The sequence below is a fragment of the Buteo buteo genome, chromosome 7 (assembly GCF_964188355.1).
Source record: "Buteo buteo chromosome 7, bButBut1.hap1.1, whole genome shotgun sequence".
NCBI lineage: Eukaryota > Metazoa > Chordata > Aves > Accipitriformes > Accipitridae > Buteo > Buteo buteo.
In genome coordinates, this window is record NC_134177.1 from 34645865 (window position 1) to 34664298 (window position 18434).

Consider the following 18434-nt stretch of genomic DNA (forward strand, 5'->3'; position numbering starts at 1 on the left):
TCTGGGCTGCAAGCCCACATTGCCAGCTCATGTCCCATTTTGCACCCACCAGTATCCCCCAGTCCTTCTCCACAGGGTGTTCTCCCTTCTCCCCTCCCTCCTCCAGTCTGTGCTGTTACTGGGGATTGCCTCGACCCACATGCAGGATGTTGCACTTGGCCTGTTTGAACTTTGAGTTTCACATGCCTTGCTAGCACTCTGGCTGTATACTAAAGCACATTCACCCATCCTTCCCTTTTTATCCTCGCCTCCTTCAGGAGGATGGCTCTGATCCACCCTCAGGCAAGCGCTCATCCTGTGATGAGCGTGGTGACCCGGCTGCACTCTCCACCACCCCTCAGCACTCCAGCCCACGTTGCTTTCTCCCCAGGCCAGAAATAGCACTCATTTATCTGACCCTTTTCTAGAAGGCTGTCACTGAATGCAACCCCAGCTGAATCAGACTGAGTTAAAAAAAGAAAATCATTATAAAAAAAAATAAATAGTTTTGGACCTCTTCAAACCCCAGAGCCCAGCACAGGAGGCAGAGCTCTGGAGGGCCACTGACCATCCCAGGCCACGTCAGATGCTGCTCTGCAGGACTGCACAATCATACATGCCACAAGCCTACATTAGGACCTACATCAGACACCTCCCCTGGCCTGTCTGGTGGACCAGTCCCCTTGGGCAGGCACAGGAACAGCTCTGCTGGGAGCAGAGGGCTCCCAAGTGGAAGGTCCCACAGGTCCAGCAATGCAGCTCACTTCTGCATGACCCACCATGGGCGCAGCAGTTGTTTGACCCAGGACACACAATGCCTCTTCCCAAAAGCAGAGGTACCCTGAATACCATATTTAAATTCTTCAGGATGAGAGAGCAAGTCCAAGCTAAAGAGTCTACACCAACGAGGGGCCCTGGCCACTGAGCAGAGCGAAGGGTGGTGGAGCAGCAGGGCCTGATCGAAGGACTGGGTCCACAGAAGGAGGGAAGTCCTTCAACCCACGGACAAGGTGATGCAGATCACATACAGTGACCCCATTTGGACAAAGAGAAACAGGGCTTCGTGCAGAAGGGCAGCCAGCCAGGGAATTGTGGGAAGGTTATTTTTAGAGTTGCACATTTCCATGATAAAGAGCAAGTATTACCTCTAGCTGGAAAGAAAAGTTTTTCTAGCACTGGTGGAAAAAAATGACCCAAAGAAGTCTTACCACCTGGAGCTTCAGCTGCGAGAGAATGCTCTTCAAGACGCTGTTATTCATACCCAAAGCAGCATGTGCAAACTAAAAGCCCCAGAAAGCACCCACCAAAGAGTTCAGACATCTCTGCTGCCCAATCCAGAATTTTTTTCTTAAAAAAAAAGTCCCGATTTATATTTTTAAACACGGACTGAAGTGCAGGGAACTGTGTGACTGCTCACTCAACTCCTGCTTGGATTTTGGCTAACATGCTGGGAGCAGCACCATTAGGTCCAAGGGAAGAAAACATGCAGGCAGGACACGGCGGCCAGAAAGGGCTAAAAGTCATTCCACAGCCGCTGTTGCCTACAGCTGGCTGTCTCCTGCAGCCATCACCCTAGTTTATTGGTTGTCTGGTGGTTTCTTCAGAATCCACTAACTCATGGAAATAGTATAGACTAAACTTCCAAGCTGGAAGGTATAACTATGTCAGCTTACCCCAAAAGTTTTTTAAGTGGATCCAACAGCAGCCGAACTGCTGAGGCTTTCGTGCTTCCCAGTGTGATGCCTGCACCATGATGGAGGAGGAAGGATCAGCACTCTCACTCTCTGCTAGGTAACTGTGTTGCCCATGGATGCATGAGTTACAAGTTGCAAGTTATGAGTTGCAAGTTATGAATGAGAGAAATTCTGAGTTAGAAACCCCATGAGTTAAGGGATGGATTAGTGAATTCACATTAGACTACTCTGTGCAAAGTGTATTGAGCTTTGTTTGTCTTGTTTGCTTTCTTTCCAAATGAGCTCATAAAATAAACTTTAATTTACAGAGTACGTTATTGTCCTGTGATTTTGAGAGATCCAAATGTCCCATGACAAACCGCGTTGCTCGTGGCCTGTTCCCAGGCAGGCTGGCTGGTTGTTCTGCTGTTGTGGGCCCCAGTCTCCCTCACCCCTGACTCTCCCCATTCTCCCCACCCTGGGCCCTGAGCAAGGCAGTGGCCATCTGATAGCTCCCAACCTCGGCTGGAGCTTCCATCAGAAGGTTTGCTAGGGCAACACCCTGTGCAGGTCAACCAGTCATTGCAATCTGCAACTCTGTCAGGTGTCAGAGCAGATGGCTTTGGGCACAGGGAGGCCAGGAAGGTCCCTAAGAGCCACCCACTGCATGGCAGCCCGCTGCATCTCCATAAAAAGCAACCTATGAACAACCATCGTAATGCATTTAATCAACAAAGGGAAATAGACTTTGGTGATCAGAAAGCTTTAGCAGCAGCCCAGGTCACTGAGTGTCACTAAAGAGGCAATAGGAAAGGGATGGGGAATCTCAAAAAGGGAAAAAATCCACCTCACAGGGCTGGGCACTTGCTCAAGTATATTTTTCATAGAGTCATGGACTCAACAGAATGGTTTGGGTTGGAAAGGACCTTCAAGGACGATCATCTAGTCCAACCCCCCTGCCAGGGGCAGGGACATCTCCCACTAGATCAGGTTGCTCAAAACCCTGTCCAACCTGACCTCAAACACTTCCAGGGATGGGGCAGCCACAGCTTCTCTGGGCAACCTCTGCCAGTGTCTCACCACCCTCATGGTACAACATTTCTTCCCTATGTCCAACCTAAACCTTTTCGCTAGGCCACTGGTAGGGACAGTGCTGGCCCAGGCTACCAAGCCCTGGCGGCTGACTGCCCTGCCAAGCCCCTGCTGCAACCCTCCAGGAAAAAGCCAGCTCTCCCTGACTTCGGGAACTAGCTTCATTCACTGAGGCTGGCGTCACCCAGGGCCATGGTCAGGGCGAGCAGGTGACTGCAGTGGTAAGGCGAGGTTTGGTCCACCCATCCTCTCCCGCACCCATGTCTCTAAACATAAAAGCAAGCCAGTTCCGCGCGTTCATGTGAGACGTGTGCTGGGGCTGAGCCCTCTTCCACGATCCCTGTGACAAGGCTGCCCTGCTCTTTTGGTTTTTTCTTAATTTACAGAAATCAGAAATTTACAGAAATCAGAAACAAGTTGTTCCTGATCAGGAACTTCCCCTGATCCGTCTCAGGAGCACGAGATTGCACCCACCGCTGGCTGGAGACTTCCCTCCCCATGTAGGGCAAGCACATCAGCAGCCCCTGACCAGTCCTCCCTGCCACCATTGCCCAGTTCTCCCCAGCACCTCCCCAGCAACCAGTCCCTGCGACTCCTGAGACGCTGCTGCTTGTGAGCTCTTCCCAGCTTCCCCCCACCCTTGCTGCCGGAGCCGGCAGGAGCCCGGCAGCTGGCGGCTGCAGGCAGCGCCAGGAGCTGCGTGCCGTGGCAGGCAGGGCCGACGTGCTCTTCAGCATGCTCGCCGCAGCCTCCCACTCCTCCCCAGCATGGCGTCAGCCGCCAGCGTCACCAGCGTGTCACCAGCTGCCTTTTCCACAGCGCTCATTAACTCATCAGAGGGGAACTCTCCCCTCCAAGGGAGGATGGAACAGGGAATCCCAAAAGCAAGGGGACCACTGTGACCAGCAAACCTCGCTTGCTCCCTGCTTCACCGCTCCAAACTTCCGGCATTGTCCTTGCTCAGTGCCCGTCAGAGAAGGCCAGGTTACCTTTGACTGCTCAAAATAAAAATGGAGAAACTAGGAATGGTGGTAGGAAGGGAGGAAAACCAACTTGTCTTTAACAAGGAAGATGAAACAACACAGTTTGAATGAACAGGAGATAACAGAGACCCTACAAAATTACTGCAAAACAATGCAAGGATGTGTTTGGACTGTACAGAAAGGAAGGGGAAAAAGGATGGATGCAGGTCTGGGATTGCACAGACCAACTGCCAAGTACTCATTTTCCCTCCTCAGCTCTTGCATAGGAAAAATCTTTGTATACTGTCTCACGGTGGCCCCCACGCTTCCTCCTTGGCACCGACTCACTCGTTCCCTCCTGGCCCCACATCTCAGCAGCCTCCTCCAAAGCCCTCCTCCTGCCGCTACGTTGGACTTGTCTTGCTCCCGCCATCCATCTCCCTTAATTACAGCTTCCCAAGCCTGTTCCCTCTCTGCACGCTGGAATTCACCCTCCCCTGCCACATCACTCTCCAGATTCCTTTCTTTGCCGGGATTTGCCTTCCCCATTTGCAGCGCTGCTCACTCTTAGCTAATTACCTAGCACAACAGCAGGTTCTGCCCTGCCAGCTTTGCCCTAAGCATCTGCTGTTGGCAGCTGGCTGGCCAACCACCGCTACCTGTCTAATCATTTGCAGACTTAAACAATCTCTTTAAAATTTAACTACTATGCAAGTGAAGCCGTCTGCAAGCACCCACAGCCCCTGCTGCCATGCAGCTGGGCAATCCCACGTGTCTCACAGAAGAAGGTCCTCATGCAAGAGCATTGCCCAAAGCTTACTCTCCCCAGGACCTCAGCAACCCCAACATGGCCAGGAGAGCCCTTCTCCTGCCCAGGAAGGGACATCCCTCTCCCTGCAGGGTGGTATTTCTACCTTTTAGACAGCAGGTTTTATATTCCCTGGGGGCAGTCCTTGGGGAAATCTCATACTGGGGTGCCTTCTAAATGTCTGTGGCCATGCCCAGGGCATCCTGGGTCACAAGACATGGCTGTGTCCCCCACCCTGTGCACTACAGTCATGGTGCATCCTGGTCTTTCCCACCAAAACCTAATAGACAGAGGCTTTTCCCCATCAACTGCCTTTTTCCAAGTTATCCTTCCCCACATCTCTGGCCCCTTGATCCAAACCCAAAGCACTCATATGCAGGTGTGGGGCTGCTCCATACAGAAAACACATGGCCATTGCCCACACTTTGCATCAAGACATGCACACAGTTCTACAGCAGCTCTTGCAGGGACAGCAATGTTTTCCTCCAAGACTGCAAAGCTCAACTCTAACTCTCAGTGAATGACAGCTTTCATACACACAGGTGATGCTCAGGAAAGACAGCAGAAACCTCCAGCTGTTGCAGATGTGAAAAAGGCACTGCTGCTGAGCACACTTCAGTGGGGTGGATCTAACATAGCTCAGAAGCAAAATTAGCTTCAGGACAGGTGAAGGTTTTAATCAAAGCAAAATGTGTAAGGAAGGAAAAGTGGCAAGGAGAGTGTATCTTTGGTTTTCCTGCAGTATGTAGCAGCCAGAGGCTAGGCAGGAATGTACGGGTATATCACACTCGTGCCACCAGGCTGGACACAGGGACCAGATGATTAAAGATTCAGAGTCGGACTGAGGAAAAATGATGAATGACTCCCATGGTGGGGGTCACTCCTGGGTCAAGTTCAATTCAGTATTTTCATTAAGAGCTTGCAGGCTGGAGGAAAATCCATTCACCGGCTCACAGAGGTGGCACAGAAGAGCTGTGCTTTCTTCACCTATCTGATTTAAAGACACACTTGATTAATGACAAAACCAGGCTAAAAATCAATTACAGAGATACTGAAAAAGGATAAATCTCAGCTGGTTCCCATGGACAGTAATAATCTAATGGTCAAATACAACTCCAGGACCTCGTATCCACTCATACACTGGGAGGAGGTTACATGAGAGCCAGCAAGGAAGGAAGCAGCCAGTGGCAGGATGTTTCATGCAGGGATAGAAGACATTTTTTTTCTTGGGAAACAACAAATCTGAGCAGGACTCAGGTAGACAACTGCCTCTCCGAGCTCAAAGCAGCTCAGAGGATGGGCAGTATAGACAGAAGGGGCCTGTGATCCCACCTCCAAACACAACACTGATGCTGTATCGCAAAAGCACTTCCACATTTCCCAGATGAGGATGTACCATGAGAAAATCAAGTGCAACAGAGGCCAGAAAGCAGGATTTCACCCATGGGAGGTCTGGAGATGCCACGTGATCACTGCGTGTGGGCGCTGGCCCATGCAAAAGCTGCTCACACACAGAGCAGTCTGAATACTACCTAATCTCAGCAAAAGATCTGGTTAATCCAATTTTCTGGAAGTACTTGGCTTCTTGCAGTCTGTGGATAGTTAATCCCCTGTTCAGTCCCCTCCTTCTGGGGTCAAGGGATGATCAGGATTTCCCATACCAGCCTTAGCCAGGCCACAGGACTGCCAGACTGGTGCTGGGACAGGGACTGCACTCAAATGCTGTGTTGCAGAAGATACGACACCTGTGTGCAATGGTCAGGGAGGGACAGGTTCTTATTGTTTCCATCTCGGTAACTAATAATGGTCTCCGAACTTCTGAAGGCCAGACACCAGCCATCACCAGACATGGTCCACTTGATAATGAAGATCCGTATCCTCAAGAAGTCTTCTCTGATCCAAGCTCACATGCTCTGGACCAAACTAAGCACCAAATCTGCACTTACATCATCAGGAACCTCCACTGACCGGGGCCCCGCCTCCTTCATGGAGGACACATCACCCAGCCAATTTCTTTGGCATGGCAGGATTTCAGTCTTTCCTGCTTTTGACCTACCACAGTCTCCAGAGGTGGAGCAGAGGTCCATGCCAATATCAACCAGCCTGTGGTTCTGTAAGGAAAGGGTTTTTTACTGGTGACTGATCACAGGTCACCCAGAGATGCTGTGGAGTCTCCATCCTTGGAAATATTCAAATACCGTCTGGTCATGGTCCTGGGCAACCTGCTCTAGGTGACCCAGCTTGAGCAGGGATGTTGGACCAGGTGACCTCCAGAGGTCCCTTCCCACCTCAGCCAATCTGTGATTCTGTGAAAATAAGGAGCTGTAGTGCCCTGTGATGTATCAGACCAGACAAGAGAAGCTGCTGTGCTGTGTGTTTCATGAAATCTGTGAAAAGCAGCCATGTCACAGGATGTCATGCCTGCAGAACATCACCTGTCCCCATGCAGCACCACTGATGCTGGTCCCTGGGCTGGGGGGTAAGGGAAGGTAAGGGGGATAGCCTGCACCTTGCTGGACACATGCAAAGGGGCACCTCCTCATCCGGAGACTATCTGAAGCAGATGGGAGGAGACCCAATAAAGCGAGGAGGTGTCATTAACAGAAATTGTTCAAGAACGAGAGAAAATGCCTTACAGAAAGAGATTCCAGAGCCCAAGAGAAGACTGTCCCTGTTACAATCTGCTATCACCTTACAAGGAGGAAGTGCTGAAAACCGAAGAGCTGGTTAGTCTTCGCCATGTCCTTATATCAAGACCTTGATCTTCTGGACCACCTCCTTTGTCAAACTCAAGTTACCGAGTTCAGTGGAGGAAGAACCAGGACAAACACCACGGCTCAAAGCATACGGGTGCCCAGGCAGCACCGCAGTCCTGACCAACCCTGCACCATTTGGTTAGAAAACTCAGACAACCCCCCCATCCAAGCCTGACTAAACTAAGTGGCTGGCTTTTTCACTGTATGTTGTAACTGACCATGTCCTGCAACACATGATGCTCTTCATCTTCTTCCCTGGACAGCCTGTACACCACAGGAGTAAGGAATAACCAGCAATATGCAGCAGCAACACACTCAACAAGGATGCGAAGCCCAACGGCTGGAGCAGTGCTGCTGATCCCGCAGCACTCTGTGGCCAGACGGCTCTGAAGGGGTGAATCTACGTAATGTTTTTTGGCAAAAAAATCCAGAAGTTTCACAGTGAAAACACCATCCAGCGCACTAACAGTTAAGGTTGGTGCTGCCTTTCAGTATCAGTTACACAGGCAAACACTGGCAAGGACAGCAGTTCCCCTTCTGGCACACCCACTACCTCATCTGGGACAAGCCCATTTCCTCTTATCATTAATTATTACACATTAGGAGCCTGCAAAGTTTTAATAGCCAATTCCAAAGCTCTTCCTAGTTCCTAGCACCCTTCTGCTCCCACACTGCAGAAGACACTGTGCAGCAGATGAAGCCCCCAGCCCCTTGGACGGGCACTCCTGCACCCCAACAGCATGGAAAGATGGGGGCCAGGACCCTTCCCCACTGCCAATGCCTTCCCCAAACAGACACAAGTGTGAGGCTGGGCAGCACGGGAGGGGAGGACACGGCTCACAGCAGAGGCCCTTCCTCCGCCAGCAAGGGTGAAGAGCTTTGCAACAGCTTTTATCTAGCGCTTTCCCAGTGCTTGCTCCAAGCCATGCTCTAATGACATTTTAACGAGCCCTCAGCAGGTACGCATCCCTGCGTGACAGCGAAGGGCACTCGCCCTGACCATGCACACAGCGGTGGTTTGTCAACACCATGACTGGGCTTTGCCTGCTCGCTCTTGACATTTCAATAGCTTCTGCAGGAGCTATTTTTGTCCACCCGCCGTGTGGTCTCTGCTGAGGGCAGGGCTGCTACACAGGCAGCGAGAGGAAGGAGGAGGCGAGGGAGGATGCAGGAGTCGAAGCCCCCAGACAGATGCTCGTGGCAGCAGCAGATGGTGCAGATGAGCATCGCTGCCAGCAGGCTCATCCCGTGGCCCACCTGCACGGTGTCCCTGGCTGCACAGGCTGCTCGAGATGAGGGCAGATTCGCTTACAGCCTGCCCCAAGCTGGGGGGTTGGAAACCCCCACAGCGCTGTCGCGAAGGAGGACATGGAATCACCCCATGCATCAAAACCAACCCCGCCAACTCCCTTCCTACTGCCCCCGGCAGCAGCAGCACCCTGCACATCCCAGTGTGGGCGGGCAAAGGGTGAGCCTGCACCAGAGCAGGAGCAGTTCAGCAGAAAGCCAAGGAGCTTGCACAGCATCTACCTTTAGAGGGTGAGGGTAGAAAGCACATCTCACTACCAGGAATGGAGCCTGGGGGCAACAGCTCAGGGTTGGCCGTCAGCACCACCCTGGTGCACTCCACCCTGTCCGGGCATGGTTTTGCCTGCACACAAAGCAGGATGGATTCTACATTTGCATTCATTCAGTGATGTTAATTATGAGTCCCAGGCACATGCAACGAAGGAGAGGTTTCTAAGCCCCAGAACTGCTGCCTAAAACTCCAGGTCACACTTTAGACAACCTTGGACAGTTCACAAGTTAGTGCCTTCATGTAACTTAATTTGGTCTTTTACTGAATTCAAAGTCTGGAAATAGGAAGAGGTTACTGCCTGAACACCAACCCCAACAGCCAAGCATCATGGTCCTCCTGCTAGAAACAGAGCTAGGCGGGCTCATGCCTCAGCACCAGTGGTCCCCACTGCCAGGGACACCGAAGCAGCTGTCTGCAAGAAGGCACTACCGCAGGCTCACAAAAGCCTCCTTCCATCACAAGAATCTGGATTTTTCACATAACAAATTACTTCGATCACAAAAATATGGATTTCTTTCCATTCCTTCTGTTGCTCACAACCAGCAAGCTGATGGGACACCATTCCCAGCCACTCCATCCATATTAGTCACCACCTTTCCCACCAGCAGTGTGTTCAGACAAGGACAGAGGCTGGTCCCAATGGGAAGCCTTTCAGCAGCAAAGTTAACTACTAGATTCTTCACTTCAGGCTGCTGAAAAAAGCAGCTCAGAGCTTCTCTAGTGAGAGAGCAGGAGCTCCCCAGGGTTCGGATACTGCGAGCAACACCCTGCTCAGAGCTGGTACAGAAACGGGTCCACCATGGAAATGGAGCTACGATGGCATACACTGATGACTCCTTTTAGATAGCATTTTTTCACATAAAACTGAACAACAGGACAAACAAAAAAGAATACGAATGAGGGTTTAGATATCACTTTATTTTATTTGCAACTAAAAGCAAAAATTACGCATCCTTCCACAGCTAAATCTTGACAGCAGCTCCATTTGACATGGCTCCACCACTGCAGAAGTGGAACTGCTAAGCAGGATCTTCTTAAAACTCAGAGGAAAATGAGGTGGGTGATATTCTGCTTACGTTTTTCAAATTGCTTTCCCACCAGGCTGCTTTCCTGTAGCACCATAAGCTATTAAAAGCCCTTGCAGTACACTGAAGGCACAGAATTATCTTCCAGATTGGGAGCTCCAGATTCATCTTGGTCACGGTGAGATGTATAATCCACACATGGTGCCATTACCCACTCTAAGCACTGTCTCTGCAAGAACCCAGATGGATGCCAAGAATAAGGCACTTCTTATAGCTGTAGCATTTTTAAGAGACGTTAACATGCCTTGCATAAAAGTGTCCTAATTTCTGACTTGGGCTGAACACACATGAGTCACTCAGCTGCATTATTCTCAAAGCCTATACCTGTACAGAAAAATCCCAGCTTCTCTCTCACATACCCAACCTGCTTAGCAAAAGGGCATTATAAAGGCATGGACATGCCAGTTTTTTCTTCATGATTCAAAACCTTTAAGCTCTCAATGGAAAAAATGTTACTACACACATCATTTCCAAACACTTCGCAAAGAGCACTCCTCAGCTTAGGATGACACATACATAGTGTCATCTTCTACCATCACCACAGGCTGATGCCTTTACAGGTGACTCTGTGCTCAGAAGGACCTTGACCCCAAAAACCTGGGAATCAGCATGAGGTTTGAATTGTCTTTCATCAAACAACAGTAGGTGGGGTGACAAGAAGCAACGCAGAGACACCAGTGCTTCTTCCAAGCTGAGGTACAACAGGGAAGAGTTCTCCACCCACAATGACAGGGCTTTACTGCCTGCATTTGGAGAGCAGATTTGGCATCTGGCTCTTTCTGCCGTTCCTCCTATAGAAAGAGGCTGCCTTTCAAGTGTCGACATTGCCACCTCTTCTTCAAAATGTTCTCGCTATGCTAAAAAAGAACAAGAAAGGAAAGGACCGGTGGAGGTCGCATCAGCTACGGTTTCTCACCAGCAGCTTTGGCCGACTAAGAGAACTTCATAACTTCAGCCTCGTTTCTTCAATGGAAAAGCTTCAAAGAGAACACCTGCCTATCTGGGAACAGCGTCACACTGCAGCTGGGAAGAGCAAGGCAGCATCACAGGTTGCTCCAACAAGCCAAAGGCAAAGGGAGCATAGAAAAAAACCTTCCGTCATGTCTGCCCCTGCTCTGCTTTTGACCCAGAAACATTTTGGGAGAAATTTGGGGGTTTCTATCCAGTGATTAATTGAAGTAACCACAGAAACAAACTATCTATACTTCTTTGCTCTAGATAAACACTAATGAACACTGAGCTTCCCCAACTGCTCTCAGGGCTACAGAGACTCCTCAAGGGGTCAGCTCCTTCTTGAACCCAGGTGCTCTTTATCTGAGGTTGAGGGCCTCTTTCTGCTGAGCCTTTTTACGATTACATCTTTAAAAGATTAAAGACCAATAACTGTTTGAAGTGGAAATTAAGACCTGAAGATAAAAACAGTGAACTTGAAACCCTTCAACACAACCTGTCCAGTTGTAATAGCCCAACTGTTTATTACATTTTTGAAATATTAATATAACTCTAAACCTTTTCATGTTGCAGTAAAAAGCCAAGCAATATTCAAAGCATCAACCACAGGCATGGAACGAGTGATGGTTTCACGTCACGGCACTAGAGAAAGGCTGGAACGCACACAGGCTCAAGTCTGCACATAGGCACATCAGGATTTGATTATTTTCCACCAAAACTTTCCCCAGGAGCTGTTCCCTTTGTGGCTGCGGTTAGAGGGACAAAATAAGAAGTTTCAACACTTGTACCCACCACTTTTGACCAGACCCGAGAGGGAAAGGCTTCCAGCAGGCTCAGACTGGGGCCAAGGAGGTAACAGCTAAGAGAACACCAACAAAGAAGCTGTTGGGTTGTAGGAAATGGCACACACACCCTCCCACGCACACAGGCACACTCAACAGCTGCTTTGGAGATAGTTTCCACCAAAACAGACTAAAACAATATCAAGGGCATTTAAATTAACATCTCTGATCTGACCTGTCTCAGATGGGGTCAGTGAATGGGTAGGGTGCCCACAGGGTGGGTCCTCTGCGTGGGGACAGTGGCAAAACTCTGCTGCATGGGATCCAGCATGGGACAACCTTCTAGCTTGCTGACTCACCAGCACGCTGGGTGGTGGGAAGGAGACAGTACAACAGCCAGGTCCGGGCAGCAACTGCTATAGGAAATTAGGTTAATGCACCTCTTGATGGCCTCCAGCTCTGACCGGGGCGCACATGGAGAAAACAGAAAGGCTCTAAGTACAACTGGGCACATACAAAGCCTTCCACAAGAAGGCTGCATGTGCACCTGCCCGAAATAGGGAACACCTGTGTTTTATCACAGGGACAGAACACCAGTGCTTTTCTCTAAAGCAGAGAGTGAATCCTGTATGGAGATCCCTTGCTATAAAGTGGAATAATGCTAGTTAACAAATAACCAGAATTCTCACTCATCCTGTGCTCCTCCTTGCAGCTTTCACCTTGTCCAAGATAAAAGGTTTCACCTTGTCCTGGATAAGAGTCTTCTCATCCTTATTGACATAACATAGCTGGACTCAGTACCCAGGGTACCAGGCAATCCCCCTCAGCCACCAATAACGGGAGCACAAGAAAGCTCAAAACACAAGAGCAGAGATGCTTTCCTCAGGTGAAGCCCTTTCCAACACAAGGTGCAATGTCTCAGCACTATTTCACATCTCACCTCTGTGCTGCATGACTTCTCCTCTGGCTGATGACCAAGTTGTGCGGTCATCAGTACTGCAGACATCTTGCTCCCATTTCCACAGCCTGCCTCCAGGCAGTGCCACCAGAGCAGGGACACCAGGGAGGTCTTTATCTCCCCTGTTCCTCAGTGCCACGCGTGTAAATGGGACAGGAGCTGTACTTCCTTTCCCATGCGGAGTTATTTTAGATTTACAGGTCAAAATGCTACTACCTAAGCGCCACTACCAGCTGTGACAACCTCTGGCAGTTATCTGAGCAATGAATGATGGATCACTCTTCTTATTAGAAGTGCACAAAGAAGTGGTTCACAAAGGGCTGGAGGCTTGTAATAAATAATATCTGCACAAGATCTTCTTCAGCTGTGCGCACATGAGTATTTACAGATCAGAAGCCAAGTTCTGACCTGTTGGATTCTAGACCAGTTGATTAATTATTTACCTCTAAGCTAATCAATCATCCATTAACTCTTCATAAGCTCTTCTACCAGTAGGGTACACTCATGAAGTGACTCAATAAATGCTTCTAACATCTACAGCTTCATACAATTAAGAAGAAAAATCTTCCATGGGAGAGCCCCAGGCCAGAAATCAGAGGAGGCCACATCCCAGCTGCATTTTATCTTCTTTCCCTGACAATTATTTGGCCCTGCCTGATTATAATGCCCTCCATTATCCACCACGTGGTGCCCACAACAGAGTGCTTCTCCAGACAGCGCTTTTTTTTACTCACAGCCAAAGCAGCTCTTTTATTTGCATTTTTGCTAATAATCTGATAACTTGATTAGGAAAATAATACAGTTCTGCTCCACCTCTGTGGGGCCTGGAAACTCATTAACAGTGCTAGGAAACTGCAAGAAGCTTAAACCTATTAAGCAGGCTCTGCTGGCATTAAAAGGAAGCTCAAGATTTATGCTGCCTGTCCTCAGAAAACATTTCTCTCCAGCAGACCTGCAGACACTGAGGCAGGATCAGTGGAGGGGGAGAAATACCACCATGAGGGAAGCATCAGGGCCACATACAAGCCGTGCTCTCCTCTGAGAGCCTTCAAACCTAGTGCTGCCCTGCCAGAGCCTCTGCAGCCTTCCTGCCTGAAACAGCAGTAATTTTTCCCATTTCCCCAACCAAATGCAAAGTAAAGGCCTCCCAAACCCCAAAGGTCTCAGGTCTAGGGTGTTTCTGCTGCAATGCCATAGCTCATAACCACTTTGCTTCCCATGTGAAGCATCTGCATCAGCATCTGCCAGCAATGCACAGGTTCCCCACTGCTATTTAACTCTATTGATACTCACGGTTTCTTCTGTCAGAGAACTTTTCTTTATAGCTTAATTTGAGGCTATAATTCAGCAGATCTCCTGGATGGCAGAAATGCTGTGAGAAGTCCCCCCATAACCCTACAGCAAGATCCTCCAGCTGCCAGCCCCTTCGATGCTCATGTTCTGCACGAGTTCAGACACCCTTTCACCCCACCCCCACACCCAGGGTCTTTCCCACACACCACTCACCTCAATCTGCTCATTAAACTGGGACTTCAGACTGAGATTTTTAAGGGGATTTGGTGTCATACACATGGTTGACAAGTCCCTGATTTGAGGTCCTTGCCTGCCTGCACTGTGGTGTGACACAGCTGCCACATGGGGCTCAGTCCCAGTCCCCCCAGTAATGTCACATGCCTGTCCGGAGCCCAAAACATTTGTTTCAGAGTCCTCTGAGCAGCAGGAGGCAGGAGCTGGTCATCTGTTCATCTCCAACTCTGCAGGCTCAGTGCTGGGGGAACCCATGGTCCAAACTCCTAACACTGGGAATGTAAGAAATAGATCCAAAAGAGACGGGGATGTCACCTGGCTGTCACCCCTCCACCACAGCAGTTCCATCACATGCCTAGCAGTTCTGCAGCTGCTTGAAGAGAAACCTCCAAGCAAGCCCCCAGCCAAGCCCTATGCAGGGTGACACCTGGGACACACACAACAGCTTTTCTCACATGGGCGCAACTGTGGATCACCTCGTTTCCATCCTAAATGTGGCTGCTGTCACCCCTGCTCTCCTGGAGCACTTCCACGTGGCACCCCTCTCCTGGGGGCACAACTGGCATTGGCGATGAGATCTCACAATGTACTCAGAGTCCTCATTGAATAACAAGCACCACGAGCCTGCTCAAGAAGTGGGGTGTCAAGCCAAGACCTCCAGCATCCCCCAGACTCTGATGGGGACCCCTGTGAGAACCATGATTTCAACACCCAGGACCACAAAGGGGATGATTTCAACACCAGACTGAAGCCTCTGCTGGTCACACATATCTGGCTGCCACTCACTGGATCCCCATCATTGGAAGTGTTCAATGTCAGCTGCACGGGGCTTTGAGCAACCTGCCCCCATGGCAGAGGGCTTGGACTGGATGATCTTTGAAGGTCCTTTCCAACCCAAACCACTCAGTGAGTCCATGATTCTGCAGGGAAACCCAAGCCGCTACAGCCTGCACCGGGTGGCGGTTGTGCAAGCCAAAGGAGGTGACCACTCAGCTCCACCGCACCGCAGGCAGAGCCCAGAAAAGGGCAAAAGCACCCAGTTACTAGCATGAGAGGCAGAGGACATTTCTTCCAAAGCAACCAGGCTGCTCCCATCTCTCCCTCAAGTATTGGGATAACATCCTGGCCATGACACTGAGCTCAGCATGGTATCACCTCTCCTCCCCGCTCCCTCCCCTGCATCCCACAGCCACAAACTGCTCTTCTCCCTTTCTGCAGGGAGGACCCAGCTCGTCCCTCTGCCGTGCTGTGCCCACCCCCTGCTCCACAGGCACCAGCTCCCTCTTCCCCGCAGATGGCTCAGCCGAGCTGTACTCAGTGTAGCTCAGGGACAACTGCTCTCAGCTTGCATTTCATGTTGAAGCTGGCTGTTTCCATATCAGGTATCAAAAGGGCTTGCATCCACAGAACAGCTGCTTTTTCAACCACGTGGTCAAGTCTGGCTCTGTCTTCTTCACACCCCTCCACCAGGTGTTCATGCTGATCACCGCCACGAACCTGGCACCTCAGCCAGTTTGCAATCCACCTCACTGTCCACTTATCTATTCCCTACTTTGTCAATGGGGATATTATGGGAGACAGTGTCAAAGTCTTGCTAAAGCCAAGACAAACAACACCTGCTGCTCTCCCCACACCCACTGAGCCAGCCATCATAGAAACTATCAGGTTGGTCAGGTGCTATTTTCCTTTTGTAAACCTGTGCTCCAGATCACCTTCTTGTCCTTCGTGTGCCTGGAAACAGTTTCCAGGATTAGTTGCTCCTTCCCAGGTGTCACAGGGAGGATGACCAGCCTGGAGCTCCCCTGATCCTCCTCCCGGCTCTTCCTGAAGACTGGAGGGACATTTGCTTTCCTCCAGTCCTCAGGCACCTCCCTGATCACCATCAGCTTTCAATGATAATTGCAAGTGGCCTCACAATGACACCAGCCAGCTCCCCCAGCACCATGGGTGCACTCCATCAAGGACTCCAGATCTGTGTACGCCATTCTGAAATGTTCCCAAACCTGATCCTCTTCAACTGAGGGTCAGTCTTCACTAATCCAGACTTTCAAAGCGATCTCAGGGGCCCTTCCTGACCTCCCGCGGTTTTGTTTAAAGCGCTCCAACAGGACTGAGTTCCTGCAGTGCCGACCTCCCAAAGTGAGCAACTATTTCTTATAAAAATCTTTTTTAAACATGAGCTAATGCCTTTACTGTACCCAACCGCCTCTTCCCCCCGTCACCAGAGCCAGAGAGAATCAGCACCATCCGGCTGCTGGGAAGACACTTCTTTGCTGCTCATCCCTGCCCTGGTGCAGGCACCTACTCAGCAAAAATGACTTGTTTTCAGAAATACTTCCACTTGGCAAACAATAAATACAAGTCCCCTGAGTCAGTGACCACCAGCAGATACTCGCCCCCAGCTCCATCAGAGCATCCCCCCTCAGGGGACAAGAACGTATGTTTTAAGGTCTACTTGATTACTGTAAGGTTTTTGCCCCAAAAATTAAAAAGCGGGGAGGAAGAAAAGCAACTTTCCAAAATACAGCTCACAAACCACCCAAGGTCCAGACAGCGCCCACCCTGCCGAACCGCTCTTCTTCCCAGGGGCTGGCACTGTCCTAACACCCACCCACGTGGGATATCAACACTTTCCACATCATCACAGGACACAGCAGCCCGTGGTCCAAGACATCATGAACTCAAAAGCAGCCTTTGCCTGAAACCCACTGTTAAGACCAGGCACTGGCAGGGGACTACATGGAGGCAGCGCAAGGGCAGCAGTGAATTCATGGAGAGCAACCTCAGCTCACATAGCTCCAGACTCTCCTTCTGGGTTTGGTAATAAGCCTTGATGCACCACGTCAAGGGCTGCTCCCAGAGGTGGAGGAAGCATGGAGAGGAGAGGCAAAAGCCTGGCCTTCAAGAAATCATCAAGAACAACTCACTGGAAAAAGAAATCAGTTCCAGGAGAGGGTTACTCATCCCTGAGGCCACCAGCAGTAATGTGGGACACCAAACTCAGGTGCCCATTGGCAGAGAAGAGCCAAGAGGGAAGGATCTGCCAGCTGAGACCTGGACCAAAGCCCTCACCAGCCAGGAAAAAATAGATAAAACTGAATGAAAGCCCCTAAAAAAAGAAAACCCTCCAAGGCTGGGAGACTGGGCAGAGCAAAGGGCCATCAAGGTTCCGCTTATCTCTGGCTTACCAAGGATGACCAGACACCCAGTGACCATCACTGTCACTAACACGGTGCAGGCATTGCTATTGGGGTGACAAATTAACAACTAATTTCCTTCTCCCTATCAGCCAGCATCAGCAAACGTTACATATTCAGGCTGCTGAGTCTGGAATATGAAGCCAAACCCCATTTCTGATCTCTCAGTCACAAGCCAGGATTTATGGTAACAGCTCCCCAGCCCACATGTCCTCATGTCAACGCCTCCAGAGGAGACTGGTCCAAACACAGCACACCATTGCCAACAGGAAAGGAACTGGAGCGTGCTGACACGACAAGTCCCTGAAAGAACAGCCCAGCAATCTACTGTGCATTAATTGCATCTACGAGCCAGCCACGTTATGCAGAAAGTCTCAGGTGTGAGAAAAATTATTCAGCAGCGCCACATCCCATTAAACCATCCCCAGCCACAGGCCAGGACATCACTATCGGGGACAGCCCCGGCAGGCTGGGTGCACCAAATGAGTGAGAGGGTGTAGACACGACTGGGGTGCACGCTCACATCTCCATCCCACTGTGGGCACACAAAGCTGCAGAGCATCTGCAGCGCGCACCAGTGAGCACCCACTTATTACAGGCAGGGGATCCAAGCCCCGATAATTAAGCAGCAAACTGCACAGCCTGCAAAGCTGGGCCAGCAGAAACACCGCTGGGGTTTGGTGTTTTTGGGCAGGATTTCAGGGAAGGGAGGGGCAGCAATGCAGAAGACCTGATGTGTGCACAGCCCCTGCAGACCTCAGAGCGTGCAGGGATGCGGGACCGACAACCTAGCCATGCAGCCTGTGGGTTTGTGCTGGGACCTTCTCTGCAGAGGTTGATTTTTGGTTAAATCTTCAGCGGGACAACTGGGAGGCACTCTACTGTCCCAGCAGCCGGCAGTGGGAATGGCTCCTCTCCTGTGCTGCTTCTCTGCAGGTGTTTCACCTCACTGCTTGCTGGAAGCTGGCTGCATGCACTCTGCCAGACCGCAGGCACAGTGCACGGCTCCGGTGCCATCCCTCTCCTCCTGGCATGGCAGGCGAGCCAGCACTTGGCCACGGTGCTCCAGAAATCACACTAGCGTC

The 18434-nt window shown here is 50.6% G+C and overlaps 1 protein-coding gene across 2 annotated transcripts in view; it reads right to left on the reverse strand.

The window, feature by feature from the left end:
* Positions 1-18434, reverse strand: part of STX1A (syntaxin 1A) — a 114216-nt gene that overhangs the window by 40425 nt on the left and 55357 nt on the right. The window lies entirely within an intron of this gene.